This window comes from Bombina bombina, chromosome 3 (assembly GCF_027579735.1).
Source record: "Bombina bombina isolate aBomBom1 chromosome 3, aBomBom1.pri, whole genome shotgun sequence".
In the NCBI taxonomy this organism is placed as follows: domain Eukaryota; kingdom Metazoa; phylum Chordata; class Amphibia; order Anura; family Bombinatoridae; genus Bombina; species Bombina bombina.
Genome location: NC_069501.1, coordinates 362776198 through 362786821, shown reverse-complemented (window position 1 = coordinate 362786821; position 10624 = coordinate 362776198). Strand labels below are relative to the sequence as shown.

The 10624-nt window shown below is 41.9% G+C and overlaps 1 protein-coding gene across 1 annotated transcript in view; it reads left to right on the top strand.

Annotated features, from left to right (window-relative positions):
* Window positions 1-10624, top strand: part of CASK (calcium/calmodulin dependent serine protein kinase) — a gene marked incomplete in the record, with an annotated part of 883427 nt that overhangs the window by 284987 nt on the left and 587816 nt on the right.

Sequence of the window (10624 nt, the reverse complement as noted above, 5' to 3'; positions counted from 1 at the left end):
CCACCCACATACCCCTACTCTATCCCACCCAAACCCCCCTTAAAAAAACCCTAACGCTAACCCCCTGAAGATCATCCTACCTTGAGCCGTCTTCACCCAACCGGGCCGAAATCTTCATCCAAGGTGCGCAGAGGAGGTCCTTCATCCGGTAGAAGTCTTCATCCAGGCGGCGTCTTCAATCTTCATCCATCCAGAGCGGAGCGGAGCCATCCTCTTCAACCGACGACTGAAGGTTCCTTTAAGGGATGTCATCCAAGATGGCGTCCCTTCAATTCCGATTGGCTGATACTACTCTATCAGCCAATCAGAATTAAGGTAGGAAAAATCTGATTGGCTGATCCAATCAGCCAATCAGATTGAAGTTCAATCCGATTGGCTGATGCAATCAGCCAATCGTATTGAGCTCGCATTCTATTGGCTGTTCCAATCAGCCAATAGAATGCAAGGTCAATACGATTGGCTGATTGGATCAGCCAATCGGATTGAACTTCAATCTGATTGGCTGATTGGATCAGCCAATCAGATTTTTCCTACCTTAATTCTGATTGGCTGATAGAATCCTATCAGCCAATCAGAATTGAAAGGACGCCATCTTGGATGATGTCCCTTAAAGGAACCTTCATTCGTCGTTCAGTCGTCTGTCGAAGAGGATGGCTCAGCGTCGGCTCCTTTGAAGATGGCTCCGCGTCGGCTCCGGATGGATGAAGATTGAAGACGCCGCCTGGATGAAGACTTCGACCGGATGAAGGACCTCCTCTGCGCACCTTGGATGAAGATTTCGGCCCTGTTGGGTGAAGACGACTCAAGGTAGGGAGATCTTCAGGGGGTTAGCGTTAGGTTTTTTTCAAGGGGGGTTTGGGTGGGTTAGAGTAGGAGTATGTGGCTGGTGGGTTTTAATTTTGGGGGGGGGTTGTATTTTTTTTACAGGTAAAAGAGCTGATTACTTTGGGGCAATGCCCTGCAAAAAGCCCTTTTAAGGGCTGGTAAAAGAGCTGATTACTTTTGCAATTTAGAATAGGGTAGGGAATTTTTTTATTTTGGGGGGATTTTTTATTTTATTACGAGGCTTAGATTAGGTGTAATTAGTTTAAACTTCTTGTAATTTTTTTTATTTTTTGTAATTTAGTTTTTTTTTTTTGTATTATAGAATAGTTTAATTGTATTTTAGTTTAGCTAATTGTAGTTAATTTATTTAATTAATTTAATGATAGTGTAGTGTTAGGTGTATTTGTAACTTAGGTTAGGATTTATTTTACAGGTCATTTTGTACTTATTTTAACTAGGTAGCTATTAAATAGTTATTAACTATTTAATAGCTATTGTACCTAGTTAAAATAAATACAAAGTTGCCTGTAAAATAAATATAAATCCTAAAATAGCCACAATGTAATTATTAGTTATATTGTAGCTATATAAGGGTTTATTTTATAGGTAAGTATTTAGTTTTAAATAGGAATAATTTATTTAATTATAGGAATATTATTTCGTTTAATTTAAATTATATTTACGTTAGGGGGGGTGTTAGGGTTAGGGTTAGACTTCGGTTTAGGGGTTAATAACTTTATTATAGTAGCGGCGATGTTGCGGGTGGGAGATTAGGGGTTAATAATTGTAGGTAGGTGGCGGCGATGTTAGGGAGGGCAGATTAGGGGTGAATAAAATTTATTATAGTGTTTGCGAGGCGGCAGTGCAGCGGTTTAGGGGTTAATACATTTATTATAGTGGCGGCGAAGTCCGGCCGGCAGATTAGGGGTTAATAAGTGTAGGTAAGGTAGCGGCGACGTTGGGGGGGGGGCAGATTAGGGGGTAATAAATATAATATAGGTGTTGGCGATGTTAGGGGCAGCAGATTAGGGGTTCATAGCTATAATGTAGGTGGCGGCGGTGTCCGGTCAGCAGATTAGGGGTTACAAATTTTTATTAGAGGGTTGGCGATGTGGGGGTGGCTCGGTTTAGGGGTACATAGGTAGTTTATGGGTGTTAGTGTACTTTGTAGCATAGTAGTTAGGAGCTTTATGTTCCGGCATTAACCCATAAAGCTCTTTACTACAGACTTTTTTTGGCGGTAGGAGTCTTGTCGGTAGAGGCTCTACCGCTCACTTCTTCCAAGACTCCAAATACCAGCGTTAGGCAAATCCCATAGAAAAGATAGGATACGCAATTGACGTAAGGGGATCTGCGGTAGCCTGGAGTCGCGGAAAGGAAGTGAGCGGTAGACCCTTTCCTGGCTGACTCTAAATACCAGCGGGCGGTAAAAAGCAGCGTTAGGACCCCTTAACGCTGCTTTTGACAGCTAACGCCAAACTCTAAGTCTAGCCGTATGTTTTTCTAATAAATGAAAGAAAAAAACTTAAAACAAAAGCAGAGGAATCAAACTAAAACAGCTGCCTGAAGAACTTTTCTACCAAAAACTGCTTTCGAAGAGGCAAATACATCAAAACAGTAGAATTTAGTAAATGTATGCAAAGAAGAACAAGTTGCTGCTTTGCAAATCTGATCAACTGAAGCTTCATTCTTAAAAGCCCACGAAGTGGAGGACTGATCTAGTAGAATGAGCTGTGATTCTCTGAGGCGGGGCCTGACTCAACTCCAAATAAGCTTTTTGAATCAAAAGCTTTAACCAAGATGCCAAGGAAATGGCAGAAGCTTTCTGACCTTTCCTAGAACCAGAAAAGACAACAAATAGACTAGAAGTCTTTCTGAAATCTTTAGTAGCTTCGACATATTTCAAAGCTCTTACAACATCTAGAGAATGTAAGGATCTTTCCAAAGAATTATTAGTTATAGGACACAAAGAGGGGACAATAATATCCCTATTAATGTTGTTAGAATTCACAACTTTAGGTAAAAAGTTAAATGAAGTCAGCAAAACTGCCTTATCTTGATGAAAAATCAGAAAAGGTGACTAACAAGAGCAGATAATTCAAACTCTTCTAGCAGAAGATATAGCCAAAGGGAACAACACTTTCCAAGAAAGTAGTTTAATATCCAAAGAATGCATAGGCTCAAGAGGAGAAGCCTGTAAAGCTTTCAAAACCAGATTAAGACTCCAAGGAGGAGAGATTGATTTAATGACAGGCTTGAGATGAACCAAAGCCTGTACAAAACGGTGAATATCAGGAAGCTTAGCAATCTTTCTGTGAAATAAAGCAGAGCAGAGATTTGTCCCTTCAAGGAACTTGCAGACAAACCCTTATCCAAACCATCCTGAAGAAACTGTAAAATTCTAGGAATTCTAAAAGAATGCCAGGAGAATTTGAGAAGAACACCATGAAATATAAGTCTTCCAAACCTGATAATAAATCTTCCTAGAAACAGATTTACGAGCTTGTAACATAGTATCAATCACTGAGTCAGAGAAACCTCTATGACTAAGCACTAAGCGTTCAATTTCCATACCTTCAAATTTAGCAATTTGAGATTCTGATGGAAAAACTGTCCTTGAGACAGATGGTCTGGTCTTAAAGGAAGTGGCCAAGGTTGACAACTGGACGTCCGGACAAGGTCCGCATACCAGAACCTGTGAGGCCATGCTGGAGCTACCAGAAACACAAACTAATGTTCCATGATGATTTTGGAAATCACTCTTGGAAGAAGAACTAGAGGCGGAAAGATTATAAGCAGGTTGGTAAAACCAAGGAACTGCTAACGCATCCACCGACTCCGCCTGAGGATCTCTGGACCTGGATAGTTAACTGGGAAGTTTCTTGTTTAGATGAGAAGCCATAAGATCTATTTCTGGAAGACCCCACATCTGAACAATCTGAAAAAACACATCTGGATGGAGAGACCACTCCCCCGGATGTAAAGTCTGATGGCTGAGACAACTCGCTTCCCAATTGTCTATACAAGGGATATGTACCGCAGAAATTAGGCGAGCTGGATTCCGCCCAAGCAAGTATGCGAGATACTTCTTTCATAGCTAGGGGACTGTGAGTCCAGCCTTGATGATTGACATATGACACAGTTGTGACATTGTCTGTCTGAAAACAAATGAATGGTTCACTCTTCAACAGAGGCCAAACCTGCAGAGCCCTGAAAATAGCATGGAGTTCCAAAATATTGATTGGTAACCTTGCCTCTTGAGATTTTCAAACCCTTTGTGCTGTCAGAGATCCCCAGACAGCTCCCCAACCTGAAAGACTTGCATCTGTTGTGATTACAGTCTAGGTTGGACGAACAAAAGAGGCCCCTTGAATTATACGGTGGTGGTCTAACCACCAAGTCAGAGAAAGTTGAACATTGGGATTTAAGGATATTAATTGTGATATCTTTGTATAACCCCTGCACCATTGCTTCTGCATGAAAATGAGCAAAGGGGATCGCGTCTGATGATGCTGCAGTCATGAGACCTAAAACTTCCATGCACATAGCCACTGAAGGGAACGATTGAGACTGAAGGTTCCGACAAGCTGAAGCCAATTTTATTTGTCTCTTGTCCGTTAGAGATAGTCATGGACACTGAATCTATCTGGAAACCTAAAAAAGTGACCCTTGTCTGAGGAATCAAGGAACTTTTTGGTAAATTGATCATCCAACCATGTCTTTTGAAGAAACAACACTAGTTGATATGTGTGAGATTCGGTAAAATGTAAAGACTGAGCTAGTACCAAGATATCGTCCAAATAAGGAACCATTGCAATACCCTGTTCTCTGATTACAGAGAGTAGGGCACCGAGAACTTTTGAAAAAATTATTTGCGCTGTTGCTAGACCAAATGGAAGAGCAACAAATTGGTAATGCTTCTCTAGAAAAGAGAATCTCAGAAACCGATAGTAGTCTGGATGAATCGGAATATGAAGATATGCATCCTGTAAGTCTATCGTGGACATATAATGACCTTGCTGAACAAAAGGCAGAATAGTCCTTATAGTCACTATTTTGAAAGATGGCACTCTCACAAAACGGTTCAAAATTTTCAGATCCAGATCTGGCCTGAATTAATTTTCTTTCTTTGGAACAATGAATAGGTTTGAATAAACCCTAGACACTGTTCCTTAAAAGGGAACTGGTATTATTACCCCTGAAAGCTCTAGATCTGAAACACACTTCAGAAAGGCCTGAGCCTTCACTGGGTTTGCTGGAATGCGTGTGAGAAAAAAATCTTCTCACAGGAGGTCTTACTCTGAATCCTATTCGATACCCTTGAGAGACAATGTTCTGAATCCATTGATTTAGGACAGTATCTGCCGAAATGTCTTGGAAAAATTTTAATCTTCCCCGCACCAGCTGAGCTGGAATGAGGTCTGCACCTTCATGCAGACTTGGGGGCTGGCTTTGGTTTCTTAAAAGGCTTGGATTTATTCCAACTTGAAGAGGGTTTCCAATTGGAACCAGATTCTTTGAGGGACGGATTGGCTTTCTGTTCCTTATTCTGTCGAAAAGAACGAAAACCATTAGAAACCTTAGATTTACCCTTAGGTCTTTTATCCTGAGGTATAAAAACTCCCTTCCCCCCAGTAACAGTTGAAATAATTGAATCGAACTGAGAACCAAATAAATTGTTATCTGGGAAAGAAAGAGATAGTAATCTAGACTTAGATACCATGTCAGCATTCCAATATTTAAGCCACAAAGCTCTTCTAGCTAACATAGCTAAAGACATAGATTTAACATAAATTTTGATGATATCAACAATAGCATCACAGATAAAATGATTAGCATGTTAAAGCAAGAGAACAATGCTAGACAAATCAGGATCTGTTTCCTGTTGCACTAAACTTTCTAACCAAAAAGTTGATGCAGCTGCAACATCAGCCATAGAAATGGCAGGCCTGAGAAGATAGCCAGAATATAAATAAGCTTTCCTTAGATACGATTCAAGTTTCCTATCTAAAGGGTCTTTAAAGGAAGTACTATCTTCCATAGGGATAGTAGTACATTTGGCAAGAGTAGAGAGAGCCCCATCAACTTTGGGTATTTTTTCCCAAAATTCCAATCTAATTGCTGGCAAGGGATACAACTTTTTAAACCTAGCAGAAGGAATAAAAGAAGTATCAGGCCTATTCCATTCCTTTTGAAATCATATCAGAAATTGCATCAGGAACTGGAAAAACATTTGGAGTAACCACAGGAGGTTTATAAACAGAATTTAAACGTTTACTAGTTTTAATATCAAGAGGACTAGTTTCCACCATATCCAAAGTAATCAAAACCTCTTTTAACAAGGAACGAATATACTCCATCTTAAAGAGATAAGTAGATTTGTGTCAATCTCTAAGGTAGGATCTTCTGAATCAGATAGATCCTCTTTAGAGGAAGATAAATCAGTATGTTGTCGGTCATTTGAAATTTCATCAACTTTATGAGAAGTTTTAAAAGACCTTTTACGTTTATTAGAAGGCGGAATAACAGACAAAGCCTTCTGAATCGCATCAGCAATAAAATCTTTTATATTCACAGGGATATCATGTACATTAGATGTTGAAGGAACAACAGGCATTGTACTAGTACTGATGGATAAATTCTCTGCATGTAAAAGTTTATCATGACAACTGTTACATACTACCGCTTGAGATATAATCTCAACTAATTTACAACAGATACACTTATCTTTGGTAGAACTGTTATCAGGCAGTAGGAATCCAACAGTGGTTTCTGAAACAGGATCAGGTTGAGACATCTTGCAACTGTAATAGAAAAAAACAACATATAAAGCAAAAATATCAATTTCCTTATATGACAGTTTCAGGAATGGGAAAAGAAATGCAAGAGGCATATAGGAAGTGGGGTTTAATTAAATTATTTGGCGGCAAGTATGACGCGCAATGCAAAATGAAATTTTTTGGCGCTAATAACATCCGGAAATGACGCAACTTGTGTCATGACAGACGCAACTTTGTGCAAGGAACCTGGCGTCAACTAAGACACCGGAAATGGCGAGCTTGCGTCAACGAACGTACCTTTGCGACAAAAAATTATTGCACCAAGAATGATAGTAGTCTGGATGAATCGGAATATGAAGATATGCATCCCGCAATACCCCATTTTCCCCAATTTTGAAACTGATAGTCTGCAAAAGAAAATATACATAAACCTGACTCATGGCAAATATAAGTACAATACATATATTTAGAACTTTACATTAATACATAAAGTGCCAAACCATAGTTGAGAGTGTCTTAAGTAATGAAAACATACTTACCGAAAGACACCCATCCACATATAGCAGATAGCCAAACCAATACTGAAACATTTATCAGTAGAGGTAATGGAATATGAGAGCATATTGTCGATCTGAAAAGGGAGGTAGGAGATGAATCTCTACAACCGATAACAGAGAACCTATGAAAAGATTTCCTGCGAGGAAAACCATAGTATTCAATAGGTGATACTCCCTTCACATCCCTCTGACATTCACTGTACTCTGAGGGGAATCGGGCTTCAAAATGCTGAGAAGCGCATATCACAGAAGAAAATCAAGCACAAACTTACTTCACCACTTCCATAGGAGGCAAAGTTTGTAAAACTGAATTGTGGGTGTGGTGAGGGGTGTATTTATAGGCATTTTGAGGTTTGGGAAACTTTGCCCTTCCTGGTAGGATTGTATATCCCATACATCACTAGCTCATGGACTCTTGCCAATTACATGAAAGAAAGGTCAAATATTGCTATCCTTCCCAGGGGTCATCTACTAGATTAATGGATTTATCTGATACAAGATTATCCGATGATGAAGGTGCCTCTGATACTTCAAATGGGTGCTCTTTCTGGATCAGAATCTGCTGCCTCTAAGCCTCCAACTGCAGGGGAACCAGACTTTAGATTTGAAATTGAGCATTTACGCTTTCTGCTGAAGGAAGTTTTGGCTATGTTAGAGATTCCAGAGCCCAAATTGCCTGAGGAACCTTTGGTTCCTAAATTAGATAAGGTCTACGAGGACAGGGTTGTACCACAAACTTTCCCGGTTACCATAAAGATGGCAAACATTATTAAGAATGAATGGGAAAGAATTGGTTCTTGATTTTCCCCTTCTTCCTTTAAAAAATTGTTCCCGGTCCCAAACTCTCAATTGGAGTTGTGGGGTTCCATCCCCAAGGTTAATGGCGCTATCTCCACACTTTCTAAATGCACTACTATCCCGCTTGAGCCCATGGGTAAGAAGATAGAAACTTTGTTAAGAAGGATGTTTCAACCGGCAGCGGCTGTTGCTGTGGTTGCTGGAGCGGCAACCTACTGGAACGACTCCTTATCTGAGTTGATCGAGGTGGTGGGTCCCCTCAACGTGATCCAGGAAAGAATTAAGGCCTTAAGAGTGGCTAATTCTTTTATGTGTGATGCAAATATGCAAATTATTCGCTTGAATGCCAAGGCTTCAGGTTTTTCTGTTCAAGCCCATAGGGCACTATGGCTGAAGTCCTGTTCTGTGGACATGACTTTTAAGTCAAGACTTCTTTCCCTCCCATTTAAGGGAAAGATTCTATTTGGTCCTGTCCTGGACTCTATTATATCCACAGTAACTGGAGGCAAAGGTGCCTTTTTACCTCAGGATTAGAAGAAGCCTGAAGGACAAGGTCCTAACTTTCATTCTTTTCGTTCAGATAAATCCCGTCAGCAGCCCTCCGCAAAGCCAGCGCAATCCAAGGGGATTTGGAAGCCAGCTCAGTCCTGGAATAAATCCAAGCAGAGCAAGAAGCCTGCCGAGATCGTCAGAATGAAGGGGCGGTCCCCGATCCGGCTCTGGATCTTGTAGGGGGCAGACTGTCGCTCTTTTCAAAAGCTTGGTTTGGGGACGTGCAAGACCCGTGGGTCCTTGAGGTCATCGCTCAGGGATACAATATAGGTTTCAAGTCTCATCCAACCAGGGGCAGATTCGTCCTCTCAATCCTGTCTTCAAGGCCAGAGAAGAGAGAGGCCTTTCTGGGGTGTGTAAGGAATCTCTCCTACCTAGGAGTCATTTTTCCGGTACCTTTTTGTGGTCCCAAAGGAGGAGGGAACTTTCCGCACGATTCTGGACCTAATGTGCTTAAACAAAATTGTTCCAATACACAAGGAACACTTCAAGTTCCTAAGGTTTGCGTTCCTGGACCAGCACTTCCAGTTTATTGCACTTCCGTTTGGTCTAGCTACTGCTCCAAGAGTTTTTACAAAGGTTCTAGGGGCTCTGCTTTCAGTGGCCAGATCCAGAGTTATAGCAGTAGCGCCATACTTGGACGATATTCTGATTCAAGCTCCATCCTGTCTGGCAGAAGACCATTCGAGATCTCCTCTTTTTCTTTTTCGATCTCATGGGTGGAAGATAAACTTAGAAAATAGTTCTCTTATTCCCAGTACCAGGGTGGAATTCCTGGGTACTTTAATAGACTCCATATCTATGAGGATATTCCTTACAGACCAGAGACTTCACAAGCTAACTTCCACTTGTCTTGCCCTCCAAACCTCCTTAAGGCCTTCTGTGGCTCGGTGTATAGAGGCGATTGTTCTCATGGTGTACAGCATGGACATCATTCCCTTTGCCAGATTCCATCTCAGACCACTTCAGCTGTGCATACTGAGACAGTGGAATGGCGATCATTTGGATCTGTCTCATCAGATTTCTCTGGACAACCGGTCGAGAGGATCGCTCTCCTGGTGGCTCTGTCCAGATCACCTGTCCTCATCCTTCTTGAGACCATCCTGGGGGATTGTGACTACGGACGCAAGTCTATCAGGATGGGGAGCTGTTTGGTTTGGGGTGCCAGGAAGGTACAGAGCCTGTGGACTCTAGAGTAATCTCTCCTCACGATCAACATCTTAGAACTTCGAGCGATCTTCAATGCTCTGAAGGCTTGGCCTCTTCTGGGTTCATCCCAGTTTCAGATTCCAATCAGACATCATAACCTCAGTGGCTTACATCAACAATCAGGGGGGAATGAGGAGCTCCCTAGCAATGAGGGAAGTATTTCGGTTTCTGTAGTGTCAGCAATCCATTTCCTCTAGCAGACAATCCTTTAATTCGGGGGAATGGTCTCTCCATCCCGAGGTGTTTGTGGAGATTTGCAACAGGTCGTGGACGCCGGGGAGATAAATCTCATGGCGTCCTGGCTCAATTCCAAGCTACCCAGATAGGGGTCGCGGTCCAGGGATCCTCAGGCAGAGCTAATAGATGCATTAGCAGGCCTTGGAGGTTCAATTTAATTTACATTTTTTCACCTTTACCACTTCTTCCCTGTGTAGTGGCCCGCATCAATCAGGAGAAGGCATCAGTGATACCGATTGCTCCATCGTGGCCGCAAAGGATGTAGTTTGTGGACCTGGTGGGGATGTCCTCAGCCCCTCCGTAGAAGTTGCCCTGTTGCAGGGATCTGCTTGAACAGGGTCCTTTTGTTCATCAAAATCTAGATTCTCTGAGGCTGACTGCATGGAGATTGAACGCTTAGTCTTAGCCAAGAGAGGTTCTCTGTGAGGGTTATTGACACTCTCATTCAGGCTCGTAAGCCTGTTACTCGCCGCATCTATCACAAGGTGTGGAGAGCTTACTTATTCTGGTGTGAAGAGCATGGTTTAGTCTGGCATAAGGTTAAGGCTGCCAGGATTCTTTCCTTTCTCCAGGAGGGTCTGGAGAAGGGCCCTTCTGCCAGTTCTCTGAGGGGACAGATTTCAGGCCGTTCTGTTTTACTGCACAAGAAGCTTGCAGAGCTCCCTG